We start from the raw sequence: 23,979 nt of genomic DNA, 5'->3' as shown, positions 1-23,979 counted from the left end.
GTCTCTACTTTCTGCACCTCTACTGGCCAGCCCAGCAGGTACCTCCTGCACCTGCTTTTTTTTTTTCTGGAGAACATTTTCACACCGCCAAACTCAGTCACTGTAACCAATTACCCAGTGGCCTTTAAACACTGTTTTTGTTGTCAGGTGCTTTTTAATTGTTAGTTGAAACTGTGAGTCACTCTTCTGTAGATACATGGATTACCACGAAAAATGGAAAAAAGAGAAATTGCATTAATGTCCAAAGGGAAAAAAATATCTGTATATGAATGTATGAAAGCTTAAAATTATAGGAGAGTCTTCATAAAATCAGTGTTGTCAGGGTTAAAATATAAATCATGGCCTACTCTCACCATTTCCTTTAGAGGCAAATTGCAGAAAGTAACATTAACAACAATTGTAGAAGAATAAAATATCATCTTATTTACTGAAACAAAAACTGTTTTTTTTTTAATTTTTTCCTTAAAAGAGCATTCAGATGAATTATGTTCATTTCTTTTTACAGTAATGCAAGCGAGTGGTCTTCTGTCAATACCTTATCTGCAATTTTTCTTAACTCTGGAAATTATTATGCTTTTTCCCTCTAAATGTCAAGTACAAAAATAGAGTCAAGGCTGCTGGTGGGGATGTAAAATGGTATAGACACTGTGGAGAACAGTTTGGTGTTTCCTCAGAAAGTTAAACAGAGTTACCATATGACCCAGCAGTTCTACCCTAGGTAGACACCCAAGAGAAATGAAAACATTGGTCCACACAATATCTTATACACGAATGTTTATAGCAGCATTATTTATAAAGATGGACACAGCCCAAATATTCACCAACTGGCAACGGATAAATAAAATGGGATATATCAACACCATGGAATAATGTTGGACCATAGAAAAGAATGAAGTTCTGACACATGCTACAACATGGATGGACCTTGAAAACAATAAGCTAGTGAAAGGAACCAGTCACAAAAGACCACATATTATATAATCCCATTCATAAGAAAATCCACAATAGGGAAATCTATATATAGAGAGAAAGCAGATGTGTGCTTGTTTCGGGCTGAGGGGAGGGAGAGGTAGATGGGAGGGTGATAGTTATAGGGGACAGGATTTCTTTTTGAAGCAATGAAAATACTTTCAGATTGACTATAGTGATGGGTGCACATTCACATCTGTGAATGTACTGAAAGCCACGGAACCCTGCACTGTAAACGGGTGAATTTTGTGGGATGCGATGAATGATACCACAATAAAGATGGAGAGACAGTGAGAGAGAGAAAGAGAGAGAGAGAGAGAAGGAGAGAGAGAGATCCTAAGCCCCTCTGTCCAGAGCCAAAGTCCTGCTAACAGCAGCGGGAAAAGCAGGGGCTGAAGGCCAGGACCTCCAGACAACCAGGCGCACCAAGGCTGACCCTGCGCCGGCTGACATCATCCCACACCCCGGCCGCTGTTCGCACGCGCCGCCGGATGTGGGCATTCGCGTGCCCTTGGCCGCGCGCTTTCCTTACTTCCAGGTGCCAACGGTCACCCGAGACCTGGGCGCTTCGCTTGCGGCCAGTCCGGCGACCAGGGGAACTTCTGGAAGCCAAATACCTCCCCGGGGCCGTCTCTCCACCACTGGCTCCCATGCGCAGGTACCGGAGCGCACCAGAGCCCAAGGCCCCTGCCCGCCCGGCCCAGGGCGCTGGGTGCGTCCCGCCCGGACCCCTCCCCAGACGCCGAGGGACTGGGACCTCACCTCCGAGGGTGGTCGCGGACGCGTGGAGGCGCCTTCCCGCCCAGCTGCCCCTGGAGACAGTCGTGGGGCCGAACGTTTCCAGCCCCAGCGAGAGTGACATGAAGCGGTGGCACCCGAGCACCCGGCACCCCCCAGGGACCTGGAGCCCGGTGACGGTCAAAATCGCTCCCCCTGAGCACAGGCTGAGCCCTGGCGCATCCTGTCGGCGCGCACCCGTCGAGGAGCGCCCAGATCCCTGTGCCAAGGAGACGGTGCTGCAGGCCCTGAGCCGCTGCAAGAAAGGAGAAAGGAAGTTTGATGGACCGCTCTGGTTTGAGACCGCAGAACCCAGGCCGTCCGCCTTCAAGCCACTGACTAAAAACGGAGTAGTCCCTTCCTTTGTGCCCAGGCCGGGACCTCTGGACAGCTACAATGTCTGCAGGGAGGAGGCTGTCCCTGGGCCTGAGGTCCAGCCTTGCGGGTCTGCCGCCTACCCAGCCACAGGGACAGTGTCACCACAGGGTGCAGATGCTCAGCTGGACTGATGGATGCAGCCCCCCGCTGGGGCCTCGGGCAATCCTCCAGAGCACTAGAGTGCACGCGCCCAAAGCATTTAATTTAGCTCGAGGGACGCCTAGCCGGCTGGCCCCTTTGGCTCCTAAGATTCAGGACCCTGCTATCCACCTTCTGAGACTCAAGTCTACATATCTGTTCTCATCTTGCAGAACCCTTGTTCTACCCCAGCATGGGACTCTGACATTGCTGCAACCCCCACACCGGCCAAATCCCCAGAACCCCAGTCCTTATTCTGCAGAGCCCACGCTGAGGTCGTTGATATCAAAACCCTTGCCTCCCCCTGCCTGCCCACTCCTTCCTGCTCTCTTTGCTTTTCAGGAAGGCATACTTCTTCCCCACCTCCCCTGTTTGCCCAGTTTGTATAGTTAAATATTTGATCTTATTGAAAATAGTATTAACATTTTAAAAAGAGATTTTCATGTAAAAATAAAGGGAAAGTGTGCCCCAGACTGGCAAGAGCAAAGGCAAAGACTCAGAATTGGGAACAATTTTTATTTACCTGAGGTCTACATGTAAGTTCAGTAGCTAGAGTACTGAGAGAAAAGATAATATTTGATTACAGACATAGACTTTGATGAAGCAATGTAAGGCATTGAGGGAAGGTAAAAAGTGTGATTTTATTAAATATCCATAGGTTTGAAGCAGAGGAAAGACTAATATTTTTATATTAACAGACAAATCTTTCTGTCTGTTGTAATGAGGAGGGGATTATCCACAGGCAGCAATTAAAACCGAAACAAGAGGAGCTCAGTGCTGTATACTTCAGGCAAGAGATGAGGATATTTGGGTCTGAGAGGGAAGTAATGGATATGAAGACACACCCGAGTTTAGGGCATGTTTGGCAGGTGGGTATCTTGTTAGTGTACCAGATGACAGCATTAGAACAGTGGAAGAAGACTCCTAGGGTCTTAGTTTATTGGCTTATAAACTGCAGGATGCTAGTGCCGTGTATTGGGATGGGGACACCAATAGAGAAAATATTTGGAGAAATCAAGAGTTTGTTTTGGTCGTGTTTCCTCAAATACATACCTTTGTTATCCCAGTGGGGGTGTCGCCTGTGCAGTTGGAAAACATGAGCCTGGAACTTAGTGGAGAGTTTGAAGCTAGAGAAAGAAAAGTCATGAACATAGAAGCTCACATATACCATGTACATGGTGCTTAAAGCCAAGGGCTGCATGAGATCACCTATGCTGAAAATATGGAGAAGCGGGCTGAGGATGAAGCTTGCAGGGCATTGATGCTTAGATGGTGAAGGAAGGGAGAAGGGAGGATAAGAAGCCTGAGAAGGAACAGCACTTGAGGTGGGAGAAGATTCAGAAGCAGCAGGGACACTGAGGGGAGAATTCTGGAGGGTGGGATTCATCCACCGTGTCTGCTGCTGCTGGGAAGTTAAGGGCAGAGACGTCCCATCACTGAGTTGGAGAAGAGAGATTGAGTGTTGGAAGTAAAGGCCTGAACTGACTTAGAAGACACTAGGAGATGTGGCTGTGGAGACGAGGACTGGAAAAACCATGGGGTAGATCGTAAGTTGTGAAGTGAAGCAGGCAAGTGGGATGCTGGAAAGGGTTTCCCTCTGGCATTAAGTTTTGTTTTCAGAAAAGGTAGGGAAAATGTTTCAGCAGTAAAGTGTTCTTCAGGGAGATCCGAGGGAGGGACTCAGGTGCTGGTGGAGGGTGGGCAGCACTCAGACACGTGATCCATGATAGCAGCTGGGACCTGGGGAGGTCAGTCCCCTATCTTCTGCTCTGTCAGTGAGGTAAAATGCAAGACTGTCAGCAAAGACAGAAGAGGAGGGAAGTCTTTGATGCTTGAGAAAAAAAAAAACAGATGTGAAATATAATTCTCAGGCTGGGACAAAGTGGTAGGACTATGAGAAAATATAAAGGGACCCTTTCAGATTTAAGATGAATGCATTTCTTTTGATTTTATTTTACCTGAACTAGTACAAAGGAAGATTGAGTGCACAATTGGTTTTAACCATTATAGAAGATTGAGTGCACAATTGGTTTAACCACTATAATATTTTAAACAGTATGGTTTTTACTATCATATTCCAAAAGCATTTAATAAAGGGGGAAGAAGAAAGGGAGTTAGAGTATGTATTAGGATGCTCCTGAGAAACTGAACCAGTGTGTGTGTGTGTGTGTGTGTGTGTGTGTGTGTGTGTGTGTGTGTGTATAATGGAGAGAGAGATAGAGAGAGAGCACAAGATTTATTTTAAAAAAAGGACAGCACTTGCTGACTTGATTGTGGAGATTGAGTCCCAAGATGTGCAGTCAGCAAGTTGGTGAACGGCAGGGAGGAGCCGATGCTGTGAGTTCCTGTCCAAGTCTTAAGGCAGGAGACCAATGTCCCAGCTCAGAGACAGGCAGGTGGAGTGAGGATTCTCTTACTCAGCATTCTGTTCTGTTCGGGTCTGCCGTGGGCTGGATGAGGCCCGTCCACAACGGAGAGGGCCTTCTGCTTTACTAGTCTATGGATTCAGCTGTTAATCTCATCTAGAACCATCCTCACAGACACACTCAGAAATAAAGTTTAACAGGATATCTGGGCTCCTCATGGCCCAGTCAAGTTGACACATAAAATTAACCATCAATGGGTGTTTTTAAAATAGGAATTTTCCTTTGAATTGTGGAATCACAGCTGGTTAAGAAGAAATTGATGAGGGAGACAGGTAATGAAAACTCTGGTAAGAACAATCTATGAGGGGTCTTGATGAAGTTGAACATTTGTCCTGTAAAAGTAACTAAAACAAGCTGGAAGGACAGAGTAGAAATAGGATTTTTTGAATTTGCAATTTGAGAAGATTCATGATGAGGGTCAGGTGTGGGAGAATGGGGTGAGGGGACCAGAAACCTATCCATGTCCTAGAGGAAGACTGGGAATTGGGCAGATGGATTTTAAAGGAAATATGAATAGTGACCAGAATGGGCCAAGAATGAAGATCATGAGGTAGGAATTTAGATTTTTAGTGAATGAAGGGGAGGTAGTAGCAAAATAGGAGAGAGAAGAAGAAGAAGAAGAAGAAGAGCGGGCATGTGGTTCCTAAGATCAGGAGTCTCAAAGCAACGCGAGCTTTTGAAGGACCAAAAGGAAATAAGAGTCTGGAAGGAGTGAGCATGACTCAGGAAGGCACCTGCTCCTCGTCCATCCAAGGCGGTCTGGGAGATTCGAGAAAGTGAGCTCTGCTTCCAGCTGAGGAGGAGTGCATCCACGATGACAGAGGGGAGGAAGTCGCAGAGGATGCTGCAGGGGTTCAGCTCTGTGGGGATTTTCTGAGGACTCACCATGAGTTTCCAAAAGCACCTTCCAAGTGGGAGTCATGGAAGACAGGATGGGGGAGGAGTCGGAACTGTGAGCCTGATGGGCTCGTTCACAGCAGTGCCTCAGAGCACTGTGGTCTGTCCGTCAAGTTCTAGGACAGACTATTTATCTGGGATAGATGGAGAGGTTTTACTGAGAGATTGCACTGCCAACGGAGCAGAGGGAGTCTTCTGCTGGTGCAGCACAGATGCCTGGCAATATGGGACAGGAAGAGACAGATGACTCCCTGGGGTAGAATAGAGATTTCTGAAGCAGATACGTAAGAATTTAATATATGATAATGGTAACATTTAAAATCTGTATTATAATAGTGAGCTACTAAAAACTTGACCCTCTCATATCCAATTAGGAAATAGAAGACAGCTTTCTGTCTCATGCAAGAGCACAAATGTAAAGATCAAAATTATGAAGCTAGCTGAAAATTAGAAGAAAATGCTTTGTTTCCTGAGAGTAAATTAATTAAATTACACACATAATAAATAAATTTTGATAATTTAAGCTTTACAGATAATGTTAAAAGCACTCCGCAAATCTCCTCTTTCGGCATCTTTAAGAAGACTAAGCACCTAGAAGCCATAAAGGAAACATTTGTGATAGCTAATGTTTTAAAAACCTACCCTAAACTAAAATAGAACAAAAACTTTGAGGGCAAGTGACAGGGTAGGACATTACATTTATAACCCACAGAGCAGATGACAAATTACTATTCCACAAGTGTAAGGAACCACTAAATAGCAATGAAAAAAAAAAAAAGAGAAAGAAATGGGAATGACTAAAACTGTAACTACATAATTCATATAAGAAAGAATACAAATTATTAATAAACATATACAAAGTATTCAGATATGTTCTAATTACTTAAAGAAATGTAACTGTCTCTATCTCTTCAATATATCTACATCCACACATGGTAGTTATACCCATCTTTGCCAAAAACAAGGCATGCTAATATCCATCCTTGGCAAGATTGCAGGAGAAATAATAGTATGTTAATTGAGTAATTGTATAAATTCTCATTGTGTGTAAAATTGTAACTATATTCTTTTATTTTGGCATTGTCATTTAATTTCTTAAAAATAAAACCCAAGCAGTTTTATTAATATCAAGTTCATAGTGATACCATCTTGATATCCCTCCCCACTCTTTCTTCCATCTTCACCACAACCTTAACACACACCCCAAAACATGTCCATGTGCACAAACACGATCATCAGGCCAAGTTCCTGTACTCTGCATAATAAACACACAGCAATTAAAGCCATGAACAGTGAGTCACAGGAAGATACAGAGGAAAGAATACATGACCTAGGGTCAACTTTTGATAAATAGTTTTGTATATTCTACAATAGTTGAAGAAATATTTTAAATTATATTAATAAAGTAATAGATAAACTGATCAGAGACTAAAGGCTGTGGAACCTACAGGAAAAAAAAAAAGAAAGAGCTAGAATAAAGCTTTAAGAACAGAGCTTACTAGATTTTCTTTAACTGAATACATTGTTAATGAGATTCTAAAGACAAAACTCACACACATTTTTTAGAGGATTTTCGGGCAGTTTTTAAATGGTAAAAATGACTTCTATGGTTTCTTTAAATTGTTACAGATTTAAAAATCATTAAAAATTATACCAACATAAAATGGCAGCTAGTAATAAAAGTCATCATGCTAAACCACAGAGTTTTCAAAAACCCCAAGTGGTGCACCTACAAAATTACAGTTTTATTTTATAACTTGTAACACCTAGAATTCTCATTAGAGATACTAGATGACAAATTTAAGCTTTTAGAAAACAAATTTGTGTTAATTTGTAATTATTCTCTTATTTTGGCATTGTCATCATTTAATTTTAATAAAGGATAAAATATGCAGTAAAGTGCTTCCCTGGTGGCGCAGTGGTTGAGAGTCTGCCTGACGATGCAGGGGACACGGGTTCGTGCTCCGGTCCGGGAAGATCCCACATGCTGCAGAGCAGCTAGGCCCGTGAGCCATGGCTGCTGAGCCTGCGCATCCGGAGCCTGTGCTCCGCAACGGGAGAGGCCAAAACAGTGAGAGGCCCATGTACTGCAAAAAAAAAAAAAAATGCAGTAAAGATTAAACCATGAAATGTGTCAAATAACATAGCTTTGAAATACATTCACAAAACAAATACATAAGAAAAGAAAAAAGAGAAAAAGAAGAAAAGCAGTAAGAGCAGGCATTTTTATAACTTAGGCATTGAAAAATGTGTCACGTGGAACAGAAATGATTCTATCTGATGAGAATGTAATGTAATGTAAAGAAAACTGATTCAGTAACCTACCCATGAACCACAGGACTTGTTTTCTCCCCATTATTAATTCCCAGATCCCTTGGTCTTTTCCCCCCAAGCCCACATGTTAACTTTGGCAGTAATCTCTGATAGTGCAGACAGAGCAAGGGGCAAAGAAAGAAACAAAAACAAAAGGAGGTACTAGGAGTCCTGGCTTGAGCTAGACACCTATTTCTTCACCTGGATGCCACTTCTCCATCCTGTGTGCTATGCTTTCAAAGAAATAAGGATCTTCCTTTCAATGAGAAAATGTACAGTACTATTTTACTTTACTCCATCTAAAATGTAAGAAAACATTGCTCAAAACAATGCAGTGTGGAATGTGGGTGTGTATGTGTGTATACATATGGAGTATATGTAATATATATGCACATGTGTTCATGTGTGTAGGTGTGTGTATACATGTTATATAATATACACATACATATATGTATGTGTGCCTGTATGTTTATGTGTTTGTATAAATATGATTGTATACTTGTGTGTGTATGTGTGTACATACATACACACATACACACACATGTATACACAATTCTCCTATCTGTTGTTCTAACTGTTTTGGTTCGTTAAGCCAAGAACTGCTTAAAAAGAGGCAGCACAAAAGTAACATATTGTTTAAACTTTTAATGTATATGTATATTTATTTGCCAAATTTTTAACAAGAGATCCAGGTTTTTCTTTGCATGAGAGCCTGGTAATTGGAGTTCTGACTAATCCATACCCACAGTACAACATCTTTTATTTCCTGTCTTTATTTCTTTAAAGTGTAGCCAGTATTTAGGTATTTGCAAAACAATATGAGTGTACATTATTTGTAGATGCTTCCCAGTGTTTTATAGATGATTTGCTCACTCCTAATGTGGACGAATTATTTTGGACAATTCTCTACTTAAGTTTTTCCAAATTATTAGCTCTCTTTCTTCCCTTATATTTCATTCTTCTATGAAATGATTAGATGAATTACATAATCGTAAAGTTTGTCATAGATTGATTGGTAACATATTCAACTGAAATTATGATAAAAATGCAGTTAAATTAATAGAAGTGTAAGTGTATTGGAATACTAAAGACAGCCTGTAGCAAAGGAGAATTGAGTACTAGTTATGTACCTATATTCTTATATGTACATGTGTCAATAGATTGTGATAATTATATGCATATAAATGTGTATACATATATATAGCATGCTTTTGAATTATATGTATATGCAAATGTATGCAAATATAGTGCGTTCCTGATATATGTATGCACATTATACATAGCAATATGTACATACATATACACATACTCTAGATATGAATATAGACTGAAAGTCAGGTAACACGTCAGAGTAATAAGAAATTTCAGAATCATCAGGGGACAAATGGATAGTCCAAGACATAGAATTAAATTAGCTCATTGAGGAAGAATATAAAAAGAAATAATATATCTTGTGATCAGGAAAAAAATACTTAAAAAAGTCAATACAGTCAGAGTAAGGCTCCAGGGATTATTTATAGCTATGAACAAAGAATGAATAACAATATTTCTTAAAGAAAATTTAACATTCAAATTTTAAATTTTATTTTGAAATTTTATTGGATTTTACATGTTTGCTAGGACCAAATATTGCTCAAATATTTAATGTTTGGAAATAATTGCATTGAAATAAGCAAAAACAGAACAAAAATCTCACCTTACTTTTCGATTATGGTATTAACTCAGAATTGGTTTACTTGGTTATTTTTTTTAGTTTTGTAACTCAAGCGATAGGCTAATGATGTCTTGTATGTTTTTATTAGCAAACTCTGTCATTCCACCAGAGACTATATAGCAAATCTTAATATTAGTTATGTCATAAACAGGCACAGTTTTGTGGCTGTATTTTTTTCAGAAAGGAGAAAAGTCTTTTCGGAGGCAAACTTTTATATCTCTCCTTTGCAAATTTCTAGAAAAATAGAAGTTCTAAAAAATAGAATTATTATACTTTAGAAAACTGCAATAATTTTTCATATCAAAAATGACTTCTTTCACATGAACTTAAAAGGTGATGTTCCTAGCTAAATACATGACATTTCTCTAAGAGATTGCAAAATTATTATATGAATAGCAAAAGTAATAAAAATTACTTAAGCAATTATAACCCTCAACATTTCTTGATTTTGGAAAATAATAATTATGATAATAGCTCACATCACTGGCTCACTATCTTATGCTATAATAAATTAAACATTTTAATTAAACTTTCAAAAAGAATATGTAGAGCAATATAGTAAAATGTTTGGAATGCATTATTTTGGAAGGTGCAATTTAATTTAATTCAGTAATCTTTTTTATAGAGTATTGCCGTGCTTCCCTTGAATTTCTGTCTCTCCTTATCCACATGTTCTCGGCGGTAACACTGTACTAACATTAGTTGATAAATATGAGTGAACATGGAGAGGGGTCCAGCCTAACAGGATCAGCCCCAGATAGCTCAACAGTAAAGTTCATTGCTCTTTGCATTTTGTCTTCTCTAAATTCATACAGGATCAACCTTAAGTGTCCTTGAAACAGAGATATGCATCAGATGGTCTAATTATAAAATATACAGTAAGTTCCCTATAAACAAATGAGTCTTGCTCCAAGAGTGCGTTTGTAAGTCCAATTTATTAGTAAGTCCAACAAAGTTAGCCTAGGTACCCAACTAACACAATCGGCTATATAGTACTATATTGTAATAGGTTTATAATACTTTTCACACAAATAATACATAAAAAAACAAACACAAAAAATAAAGAAAACATTTTTAGTCTTACAGTACTCTACCTTGAAAAGTACAGTACAACAGCTGGCATCCAGGGGCTGGCATCGAGTGAACAGGCAAGAAGAGTTACTGACTGGAGGAGGGAGAGGAGGTGGGAGATGGTAGAGCTGAAGGGTCGTCAGCAACAGGAGGTGGAGGGCCAGCTGCAATGTCACTCATGCCTGACGTGGATGGCACAGGTTCTGGTTCCTTGCTGGATTCAATTCTATCTACCCTCTTGAAGAGATGATCCAGTGATGTCTGGGTAGTAGCTCTTTTTTTCTCATCATAGATGACGCAGTAGCACTGGATTGCCTTCTGAATGGCTGCTGCCACCTCCGTGTTCCATTCCACATTCAGGTCCTGTGCCTCAAAAACTAACAGTGTCTCCTCAGATAAAGAAAATCCCTTGCCGTTTCCTTCATCGTGAATCTCTTCAGTTCTTCAGTGACTTCTTCCTCTTGTCTCTCTTCATCCTTCCTCTGGGCCTCCAATTCCATCAGGTCTTCATTAGTAACCTCCTCGTGTTGCACAGCAAGGAGTTCAAGGTTATAAGAATTGAGCGAGGTCTGTCATCCTTTCCCCTCACTCCACTCTCTCAATTATTTTCACTTTTATTTCCGTAGTTATCGCTTGGCACTTCTTAGCAGTACCAGCTACATCACCGCTGCTTTTTCATACTTGCTTCCAGACATTCTGGGCTTGAAATAAAGACACTGTGCTACTGTACTCTATACAGTACCGTACAGTAAAGTACACAAAAGCACAACCACTTGTAGAGGATGCACACATGTGACAATGTACGCCAGACACTTGAAATAACTTACGTGATCGGACATGCGAATGCACGTTTGCATCTTTGAAGGTTCTCAGCTTGAAGGTTCATGTGTAGGGGACTTACGGTGCAGTAAAGGAATAAGGAAAGAATGCACGGTGGGGAAATGCAGGTAGCTGTGCCTTTAAGGTGGGTCCATGTGTCCTCAAGAATCAGAACTTCACTCCTCCTCCAGGGACACTGATGTAAACAAACCTTACCCAGGGATATTGCTCCAAATAGTCTGCTCTTAAGTCCTATTTCTTATGTCAGGTCTGACAGTTGTTCTTGAGGCTTTGAGTCCAGATTCTCCCAAATGTACTCCTGCTAGAGGTCCCTAGTTTTGCCTCCTGGTTGGTGACCTCTCATAACAATAATTCTGCTTCCCGAGTAGACTCTGGTGCTCATTTCACTTTCCTGACCCAGGCCTCTGGGTGGTTGCCCACTGTGTCTTTCTTAGCCCAGTGTGGCTTGCTCAGTTTCCAGCCCTATAATTTGGCCTGTGGTGGAGGCCCATAACTTTGAAGCAAAAATGGTAACCCCCAAATTATTTAACGTTTTATTTTGAAATAATTTTAGATTTATAGAAGAGTTTCCACTTACCTTTACTCAGCACCTACCCTTAATGTTAACATCTTCCAGAACCATGGTATATCGGTCAAAATTAAGAAAGTAACATTGGTATACTATTGAAAACGTAGCTCAGACTTTATTTGGATTTCATCAGCATTTCCATCAATGTCTTTTCTCTTTCAGGATCCAGTCCAATGTACCTTGTTGCATTAAATCATCTCTCCTTAGAAGCCCCCTACCTGGGACAATCTCTTAGTCTTTCCTTACTTCTCATGACCTAAGCAGTTTTGCAACATGTTTCGTTAGGGAAGACAGCATTTTTTAAAGTTACAGTGAGTTAAAAATGTCTTAGAGGAGAAAGATATTATAAAAGGCTTTTCACAGTTTAAAGTTTGAGGTTAAGGTATAGTTTTAAAAAATAGGATCAAGGCTTCCCTGGTGGCGCAGTGGCTGACAGTCCACCTGCCAATGCAGAGGACATGGGTTCATGCCCCGGTCCGGGAAGATCCCACATGCCGCGGAGCGGCTGGGCCCGTGAGCCATGGCCACTGAGCCTGCACGTCTGGAGCCTGTGCTCCGCAACGGGAGAGGCCACAACAGTGAGAGGCCCACGTACTGCAAAAACAAAAACAAAACAAACAAACAAAAAAAACAGAGAGCTGGTGGGAAGCAGCTGCATAGCACAGGGAGATCAGCTCCGTGCTTTGTAACCACCTAGAGGGGTGGGATAGGGATGGTGGGAGGGAGACCCACCCTATACATATATATTATATGTATATGTATAGCTGATTCACTTTGTTATACAGCAGAAACTAACACACCATTGTAAAGCAATTTTACTCCAATAAACAAAACAAAACAAAAAAACTACAGAGACAGAAGTAGAGTAGTGGTTGCCTGGGATAGGATTGTCTATAGGAAGTAGTTGCCAATGTGTACCAGGGTTTTTTGAGATGATGAAAATGTTCTACAATTGATTTTACATAAATGTACTAAACTTAAGTGATTTGTACACTTAAAATGAGTGAATTTATGGTATGTAAATTATATTAATAAAACTCTTAAGTAAAAAAGAGAGATTACAGTTCAAAATGGATAAAAGAGCTGTTCTGTTTTGCTTTTCCTTATTTATTTCCCCTTGTTTGGCTAGAAGCATCCATTTCCTTCAGGAAAGTTTAGAATTATTGATGTATGAATTCAAATAGAAAGAGTTAATATTTAGCTTCTAACATTCAAATTATAAATTTACATAAGGTAATAATGCTAAAAACTAGACTGTTGATATAGAAACCTTCCTAAATTCCTTTCTTTTCCCATTTCACAGATTAACAGCCAAGAATAGTAACTGGAGTGTGTGAAGGAAAAATATCACCTGCCATATCAATAAACGAATGATGTTACATCCATCAAGCCCTCAGCCCCTGCAGTGTACACCCTGAGGGCATTCAGGATGGAGAAACATAGGATACTAGACCTAGAGAATTAAGATGCAGATCAAAGGAATGATTTCAATGAGCCCAGACTCCTGCATCTTCCTATATGTAGAAAGGTGCTAAATTCATTAACTAGAGATATCTTTTTTTTTTTTTAATTAATAGTAATCTTTTGAAGCTCCAACTACCTGGTCTTTGTTGCAAAAACTCTTTAAATATCCTGGTTCCCCCTTACCTCTTCAGAGCAGTCCCTCAGAGCAATCTGAGAGGCTGCGTCCCGGCCTCAAGTCCTCAGTTTTGTTCACCAAATAAAACATAATTCTCAGCTTTCAGGTTGTACACTTTTTTCAGTCAACAAGTGCAATCCTGTGGGTGAAATCTGGCCTGGTGACTTTTGTAAGGAAACAATAAGTAAAACAGTCCCTGGGACACAGCTACAACCTTACCCCTCGCCCCTTGCAGCTTTAATGCTGCAGTGGCCCAGCTTGAGTCGTTGTGAAAGGAAACTCATAGCCCTTAAAGCCTAAAATATTTGCTTTCTGGCCCTTTACAGAAAAAGCATTCCAAAGCCTGAACTAGATCAGCCAGCTTCCTAAAAGACAGCTGCTGGCCAATACGGAAATTCCAGTGTCTTTTATCCTGAAAGATTGTTTAAAGAAACATGAAAGAGGGGGGTCAGGAATCAATTTTCTTCCTTTTGTTTTCTTGTGACAAGACCCTTCTATGGGGGAAACACTGAGGAGAAATTTTATTTTTAACTTTATAAATTTTAATTAATTTATTTTGGCAGGGAAATAAATTTCTATAGTTCAAAATTCAAAAGATAGAAAGGTCTTACACTAAAATTCTCCTTCCTGACTCTGTACCCCATCTTGCAATGCCCCTCCCCAGATGCAACCAGCATTGTATGTTACTTATTATCTCTCCCAGAGTTACTTTAAGCATGCACTTTTCTTTTTTTATGATATGCTTTTATATGGTTTCTAAAATATTTCTTTTATTAAAAAAATGATGAATGGGATATTTTTGTTCATATGCCATTTGCCAATACTGTATAACTGTAGGATAAAATTCTGGAAGTGTAATTGATGAGACAAAGGACATATGCATTTATAATTTAAAGGTATTACCAAATTACCTGCAAAAAGTTTTCAACAAACTGTCTCCAACACTGTAGGAAAGTGGCTTTTTCCCCATACACTCACCAACAGAGCATCTCACCAAAATGACCAATCAATGCTAGTAACAAAGACAGCGGAGATCCCTTTGTTCCTGCTTTCCCATGAGGACAAAGAGTGTCTCTGTCCTGCACATATTTATCTATCATGAGGAAAAGAAAGGGAATAAAATATAAAGGATAGAGAATTGCTGTAAATGGACAAGATCATCCAAAACATCCCGTTTAGGAGGTTGTTGAAATTAGAATGGACAGAATGTTTTAATTAGGAGAAATTCTGAATTAAATTCAGTCAATGCTGAAGAACTATGCCCAGAAAAGTCTAAATATGCCCTGAAATTCCTCAGGGTTATTTGTAATAAATGACTGGGTGTCTTGAGAATGCAAAAGAAGCATTTTTTCTTGAATGCCCAAACTTAAGTATCATTACCTTTGCAATCCTGATATTATAAGTCAGAGCTTGAACAGTACAATAGAGGCCTCCTTATGTGTACCAGGAACCAAGGGTTTAATAAAGGGACTCAAAAGACGTGTGTAACCGTGGGAAGGGCTGCAGAACGGCAGGTCAGGAGGCCAGCACCAGCCTCCTCCGCCTGCATCAACAAAGCAGGTGTCTCTCTAGAGCTGACCTGCAAGCCACCTGGTCCTCAGGAAACTCTGGACAGCTCACCTCTTGTGGAGAGTCCAACTCTAGTCCACGTGGGGAGTGGGTTTAGGGAACTGTCGGCCTCAACTTCTCCTCAGTAATGCATTTTTGGAATCATACTGTGAAGCTGATTTTTTTTTTCTTTAACACAGTATCATGAACATTTCCCATAATTTTAATTTTTTTTTTTTTTTTTTGCAGTATGCGGGCCTCTCACTGTTGTGGTCTCTCCTTTTGCTGAGCACAGGCTCCGGACGTGCAGGCCCAGTGGCCATGGCTCACGGGCCCAGCCTCTCCGCGGCATGTGGGATCTTCCCGGACCGGGGCATGAACCTGTGTCCCCTGCATCGGCAGGCGGACTCTCAACCACTCTCAACCACCAGGGAAGCCCCATTTTTAAATATTTTTTAATCACAATTTTTATTGGCTTTTTCATCTAATGAAATATTCTGGGACATGTGATAGTTTCTGGTTTTTAACTGCTATAAATGATTTTGTAATGGATATTCTTATATATTAATATTTTATCACTGATTAAATATCCTTCAATATTCCTGAAAGTGAAATGAAGAGATAGATGGCAAGATACATTTTTAAGAAGAAAATAATTCACACAAGCAGAGCAGAATAACATAATTCCCTAACTATGTCTGAAAATTACCACTTTAGAAATACGATATAGTTTCATTAAAATAATCTAAAATATATACATATAAACAAACAAGAATCTCTGCTAACTTGATAGACAAATGATGACATCATACTTTGATTTAAATATTTGGTTTATTAATGAGTTTGGACAATTTTTTATTCTTGCTGCTTGCATTGCTTTAACATCTTAAAAGTGTTGTGAGATGATAATGATGATAATGGATTTTTTTATGTCTGTTTCTGGTTTTAATGGAATGTTTTCTTGCACCATGATTCTCAAGCTTCACTCATTCTGTTAAAAATTATGGTAACAGGGTGACAATGCCTTTCCAACGCTAATGATGGGGGTTTGTGGCAGAGATTTGCAGTGTGGAGGCAGGGAGAAGTGAGAAGTGTGTTTTCTGACTGGGCCCCAGCGAGTCTGGAAAGGCTGTCTAGGGAGCATCCCCTGAAGGTCCCACATCCCAGCTCCTCAGCTTTACGTGTAACTGCAGGTGAGCCTCTGAGGTGCCTTGCTTTGTGCTATGAGCGTGTGTTCCCACTCCTTAAAACAAAAATAAGGAAAACAATGTATTTTATATGCCTTCACCTGCTTTCTGAGGCATAATAACTTTATACATTTACATATGTATTCACCTGGTTGTATTTAAAATATTGTCATGCACTGTTTGCTATAGTCTCTTTAAGCAGGGTTGAGGGTGGATGATGTTTCCAAGCAGTTTGCTGAACAGCCTTTGTTCAAAATGAGCAAGCTGAAGCTAGTTCCAATATAATCAGTGCATTGTTAAGCAATTAGCAGGGACATCATTCAGTGTAGTTCAGTTAGAGCTGTAAAAGTCTTTGCTCTCTCAAATGTGTTTATTAAATTATAATATTCTTATTTCTGCAAAGAAGTTTGGAATAAACTGAAAACATTACTAGGTGTCTCCAATGGATAATTATGCATCATTTAAAGCACACATTTTCAGGTTGCTCTTCATTACCTTTGAGCTATTTAATAATTTTGTAAGTTTTAGATAACTGACAGTAATGCAAAATAATTCTTGCTTATGGATGCACAAATCAATTCTGTTCTTTAGAAGTTCTGTTAACTCCCCATCCAGGGTTTGGGTCTCCTCCAAATCCTCTGCTCCTCCCTGAAAAATTCAGTTTTGAGTCTACCTATAAATACGTTTCCTTTACTCTCTGTCACATTCCTATTCATTCATCTTCTCTCCCTCTGTCCCACTTGTACTTCTCCTTTGAATCTGTTGTAAAATTTTCCTGGTTCCCTCAATGTAGAGGTAAAATTCTTAACATGTGTTTTATATATTATGCATATTATTTATAATACATAATATATATTAGTCATAATTTATCACTGTTTGTAGTATCTGTTAGCCCTCCATTTTATTATTCCTACTTTTCTGATCTTATTTTTAAGTTATGAATAGTCGTATTTTGGGAATAGATTTAAATTTGTTTTTTGGGGAAAGAGATCATTAACAACATTATCTACATGACTTGTTTTCATTAAGGTAAAAGCAAAGGACTCATTATGAAACGCTGCAAGCGATCCCATAATGATGATGTGTTTGGGAACTGCCCACCCCCATTGGTGGTATCCTGCAGTGTGCCTTTCAGCTATACTTGTTTCTGATTGAAACTAATTTCATTAGACTCTTCTTCACGGATCCCTAAATAATGGCCTAAAAGTTCACCACTTTTTACATCTTTCTATAGTTAGGCTCCTACCAGAGCCATTGCCAGTTATTTGCAAAGTTAATCTATCTAATGGATGCCTAGAATTTTGAGATGTGCAAGGGGACCCAAATAATGGATGAGGATAGTATAGATACTCTTAGAGAGAAGCATATATAGACAGTGATCTATCTACTTGAGTAGGAGTCATTTGGAAGCCCTCTATTCAAGGGATCACCCAGATGGGAGAGAACATGTTATGTGTGAATAGAAAAAGACGCATACTCGAGGGTGTGTGATGTAGGAACTAGTTAAGGGGATGGTGGGACTTTGAATCCCATACCTAAGAGCTGCCATTATGTAAACAAACTAAAACAACTACAAAAATACAGCCTGTTGCATCAAATTGGCAAAATGATTGAAGGAGCAAGACCGAAAAGATAATTAGGTTGGGAAAGAGTAACATTTAAGATGAAATTTTTATTTAGTCAATTTTATTTACAGAGGGAGATGGCCCAGAATCTTTTGACAGAGTCTGGTTGCTTTAGACTGAAGATCAAGGCAAAATAAAGGAAAAAAGAAACATACAGATGCCAACTTTAGTCCCTTCAGGCCAATCCACTACGGGTCACCTCATCCAACACTAAGGAGACACAGAGATTTCCCACAGTCCTCCCACCTGCAACAGAGCTGAAGCCTGCAATTTTATGTCTCTTGGACTACTGAGAAACATATCTTTACTATAAAGGTAAATAATGCTGCCCTCTGAAAGCCATATTCTCTCTCTCTCTCTTTTCAAATAAAGTAAAAACTCAAGGTTTGTTCAAACCTTTTATGTTCATACTATGTAAATGTGTTTAAAAAAATTCCTTGACTCAATGCCTGTTTATTTTTAATAATCTCACCTTTTTAAATTGAAGTTTGAGAACATGATTTCCTTTGATCTTTACATCCATACTAACTGATGAGACAACATTTAGACACATTCTAAAACAAGATCACCATATTTCATGTCTCCAAATCGAAAAACAAGACTATTTTGGAGATTACTTCTGTTTCTCTGCTTGTGAACACATCGATTGAAAGAAATTGGAAATATGTATTCCTTTGAAGATTCAGTTGTTCTAACATGGATCCAATCACCCAAAAATAGTTATTCAGCACATACATTATGCTAGATAGCATGTTACAAATAAATTAATCAAAATAGATATGTGTCTCATGAAACTTATGTTCTTAGTGGGAAAAATAAATTCCAAAGAAAATTATAAGGTGCTGTGAAAGTCAACAAGCATTTGAAGTGGGAGGGGTATAACGATACCAGTAATTTAATACATTTTCTACATGATGTAACAAATTTTGGGGGCTAGTGCCAAGTAGGATAAGAACTCTATTTCTAACATAAGCTAATTTCTACAAATTGATTGCTATATTTGAAAAGCATGCATGCAAGAACAACAATGAAAAATCAGCTCATTACCAAAACATTTTGTAAACATTTCCAGAGGGTAAGAAAGCTTGATAAAGATACAGATGCATTTAGTTGTGAGTTTCATCTGAGCATTATTTAAAATTGCGTGCAGCCACAGAGGGAAGAGGTCATATATTTGATTCTCCCAGGCAATGGCAGATTGAGGTTTTTTTGAAATGTCAGCATAACCTGACAATTCATAGCTTTGTGCAACACTATTAATAACACGGTTATTATCCTCTTGATGGATTCCCTTCTTCAGGAAAATTTCAGCTGCAAGAGCAGAGGCAGTTGGGAGCTTCACAAGTGCTGGAGCTCATGTACTGGGAAGCTTTTCCCTACTGACTTTTCCTTAGGGAGCTAATGTAGTGAGTCATGGAGAGAAAGCAAACAGCTGTGAAGGTGACAAACACAGCATCTGCCCCTGGCTCCAAAAGATCCCTAGGCAGGCAGCAGAGCCAGAGTGGTGAGCGTCCTGGCTGCTGGGAAGCATTTTAGATGTAATGTACACAGCCATCTGTGAAATATTACAGGTCATTTCTATCCACATATTTTATTTTACATCTGGCTTAGGTAAACATCTTATCCTTCAGTTTACATTTACTGACTAAAGCTGCTGGACCATGGCTTACAATTACCTCAAAATTTATTGGTGGACAATAAATATATCTGTGCTTTTCTGTGTTTGCTAAGAAAACACATCTGAATTCTTCCTAAGTTATAAGGAGAAGTGTTTTCTAAACGCAAAACATTAAAATTTAGATGATTCTTTTTAATATAAAGGAAGAATTTGGGGAAAACATTGTGGTGTTCTTTGTACAAATTTTGCTCTTTTCAATCAAATATGCAAGTAATATTTACCACAAGTACTGGGATTATGTAATGAGTAAGTCGGATGTAGTGAAACAAATAGAATAGGAATAATTAAAAATAACATAAATATTTAGCTGTGGAAGGAGCAAGATACACATATACCCTTTCTTTTAACATTGATTTAGTTAGTTAGTTAGTTGTGCCATCTCTTTGTTGCAGCAAGCGGGCTCCTTAGTTGCAGCTCTCCAACTTCTTAGTTGAGGCACGTGGGCAACTAAGGAGCCTGCCTGCCACAACAGAGGAGCCCGCATGCTGCAACTAAGGAGCTGGCAAGCTGCAACTAAGGAACCCACATATAACCTTTGTCTTAAAATTTCACTAACTCATTTCAACTCTAAGATTCTAGCTCCTCACTCACTCTAGGTAGCATAATCCCAGTTTAGTTCTGAAAAATTAAGCCATTTTTTTCAGCAGGTATTCATTAACCATTTTACGTTCAAGGTTTTATGCTAAGTATTGTAGATAGTGAAGTTGATAAAAGAGACTGTAATGCTGTTTGTGGTCTTGAGGGAAAACAGAATTAAATAAGCAGTTTACATGATAAAGTAATGTCATATGTCTCTAAATGGAAGATGAAGTCTATTGTAGGAGCCCATTCATAGCAAGAGCTGCTACCTCCATGTGAGAGAGTGCTGGAGGCTTCTCAACAAAAGAGTTTTCTAATTTGTGTCCATCCATAGATATATAAATGGATAAAGAAGATGCAGTGTATATATACAATGTACTATTACTCAGCTATTAAAGAAATCTTGTCATCTGCAACAACATGGATGGATCTGGAATGTATCATGCTAAGTGAAATAAGTCAGACAAAGAAAGACAAATACTGTGTGATCTCACTTATGTGTGGAATGTAGAAAACAAAACAAGCAAAACAGTTGCCATAGATAGAGAGAACAAACAACTGGTTGCCAGAGGGGAGTAGGATGAGGGTTTGAGTGAAATAGTTGTAGGGTATTAAGAAGTACAAACCTCCTGTTATAAAATAAGTAAGCCACAGAAATGTAATATACAGCATAAGGAATATAGTCAATAATGTTGTAGAAACTTTGTATGGGGACAGATGGTTACTAGAATTATTGTGGTGATTATTTCATAATGTGTGCAAGTATCGAAACACTATGTGGTACACCTGAAACTAACATAATATTGTATGTCAACTATATTTCTGTTTTCTAAAAAAAGGAAAAAAGAAGCACAAAACTCCTGGTACAATTGTTATGTTGATGTGATCAGGCTATGGTAGAGAATAGCTGATGTATTCGTTTCTCCCTTTTCTTGGACTGACATAACAATGATTCCTTCATTTTTGTGAAAACAATGAGACAGAGTTTTTCAATCTTCTAAAAATTTGGTCTCTATTAAATGCAATGACTAAGCAATATTGAGCCATACCTGAGCTGGTGACATACATTAGCTGGTACGTTTCTCAACTCTGGAGCTGCCATTGTTCTCTATGTGAGTGGAGTTGAAGAGTGAGTCTTCTGGCAATCTACATCAATCTACTGGCAATATCAGTGCAGAGACTTCTGGATAACTATTATTCTTAGAAGGGTAGAGTTACTGAAATTCAATTACAACTTATTTTTGCCTTATCTGTGGTATAAATTGATAAGCCACACACAGACACACACATACACACACACATGCACTGAATCTAATTAAATGAGAATTTTCCCTCTTCAGGCAATATGAGGTAGATATCCAGCTTTGTGGTGACAAATGCTTAACAACTGACTCTCCAGAAAAAAAAAAAGTGTGTGTGTTATTATAAAGCAGTTTATTATAAATTTTACGGATATTAAGAATGTGTAGCACTCAGTTTACAAATAATCATAAATATATATAATTTTTATTGTAAATTCTTATAGCCAATTAATTCTTATTGAAGGCTTTCACTGATTTTGTCTGAACTCCTGTGTTTGTAACCATCTATGGTGCAATATAACCATTATTTGATAAAATTAGAATACAAATAAATGATTGATTACTAACTGGTTCAGCAAAGAAGTTACTTACGCCATCAACGAATGAGTATAATCCTGACATGAATCCTTTGTTTATGTTATCAAGCGTGATGAAAGTGAAGCAGGTGGATGTATGTCGGAACTTCATTTGCTTGTCTATGACAAGAGAGACTTCTTTGTTGAATAAGATAGTAGTTTTCAAATATTAGTATAATATTTTCTCACTTCTTTGAACTATAGACACAATGTAATTGCTTGACATGATACAATTTTAAGTTTACTCAGTATTATTAATATTTTCTCTTTCATTCTTTTAAGTCCAGAAATCAACAAAACAATGAATTAACACTTGATTTTTAGCATTTGAAGGTCTCTGTGATAAAACACACTCATGACGGCTGATTTCGTGTGACTGACATGGCCTTACTTAATGTGGAGGTGGGAATTTTCCAAGCAGCATACCATTCTATAGGGTTTTCATAATACAGAGATGATAGACGTAAGTAGTCTCTAATCTGTACCCTCAGGAGCATATATGTAGTAAAATGCTGTACAAAAATTAGGAGGTAATAAGTCTTAATCATTCATTACCTTTGATTTTAGTATAATTTACTTCATTTTATATTGATTTGCTTTTTGATAATGACTATGTTTAAAATCTGACTTCCAAAATTCTTGAAATTTTGTCAGTTATCTCTTGTGATCTGGTATGAACCAGCTCCATCACATCATTGGTTCATCCTATGTAAAAGCAATGGCTAAAATCTAATAATTTTCCTAATGTACAAAGAGGAAACTGATTATAAGATGGTGTAAAGGGCTCTGGACCTGTATGATCTCAGGAACTTCTCTGACATAAGCATGTGACTTACATGAAGGGTGGGTGGGAAAGAACACCTATATGTGAGGCCAGGAGGACTCCGATCTAAATGAAGGAGCAGCCTTCATGCTATTATGTATTGTAAAGGAGACATCAGTCCTTCAAAATGCAAACTGAGCTCCTGGTCCTGCCCGCTGAGACTTTGGGCAATTTATTCAACTTCCAATTCTGTTTTCTCATCTATTAAATGGAAGTAAGGCAACTTACAGGGTCTTTTTAAAGTTTTCATAAGTCGTGTGTAAAATTTTAGAATATTGCCTGGCATACTACGTGGTAGCTACTATCTGGAAATCTTCAGACTTCTCCCAAGTTGTGTTTATCTGTCTCTGAATTCCCTGATTCTGAATTTCACCTATTATTTTTGCAGAGAATAAAGTTTGAATATACAGTTATTTTGCATAATCCATGCTAATCTTGAACTCAATTGAACAAAGAAAATGGGCTTTAGGAAAAATTATCTTGGAAGATAGAAAAATATTGTAAATAACTCTTGTCTGAAGATGTGTAAATACCGTGGTATAGGAATTTAGATAAAATGATGGAAAATCATGTCATTGACACATTAAATTTTGGAAGTGTTGTTCTATCTCTCTGAACTTCTGTCTCCTCACTTGTGTAAAGTGAGTTATAAATAAGTTTTTAATTTTATTTGTAAATGTGTCAGTATTTACCTCTGAAGAATGGGACTCTTTTTGTAAAGAAAAATAACCAAGATATCATTAATTATGATTAATGATGATTTCTTAATCATAATAGGTATTTCACAGGACTGTTTGAGAGATCAGAGGTAACACATGCAAAATCACCCTGCGTTATTGGCCTCTAAGGACTTTTATTAATATAATTACTATTGTTATTAGGTACAAATATTTTATCTCCTTCTAAGGACTTTTATTAATATAATTACTATTGTTATTAGGTACAAATATTTTATCTCCTTCTAAAAGAAGGTATCTAAAATATAATGACAAATAAGTGAGTTTGCACCTACCTCATTTAGGTGAAACTATAGTTAACAGGAGTAGCATGCCTGAAAATTTCTTTTATATTACAATGAATTATTTTTCTCTAGAGATATCATTGAATTACTACTGGAATTTTAGTCAAATAAGGTTGTAAGCAGTACCAAAC

At 38.5% G+C, this 23,979-nt stretch overlaps 1 pseudogene; it reads left to right on the top strand.

Moving 5' to 3' along the window:
- The first annotated feature begins 11,520 nt into the window (after positions 1–11,520).
- The window catches only part of LOC132524366 (acireductone dioxygenase-like), a 34,988-nt pseudogene continuing 22,529 nt past the window's right edge, over positions 11,521–23,979 (top strand).

The sequence above is a fragment of the Lagenorhynchus albirostris genome, chromosome 8 (assembly GCF_949774975.1).
Source record: "Lagenorhynchus albirostris chromosome 8, mLagAlb1.1, whole genome shotgun sequence".
Lineage (NCBI taxonomy): Eukaryota > Metazoa > Chordata > Mammalia > Artiodactyla > Delphinidae > Lagenorhynchus > Lagenorhynchus albirostris.
The sequence above is the reverse complement of the archived record's forward strand: the minus strand, read 5'-3'. Positions and strand labels throughout refer to the sequence as shown.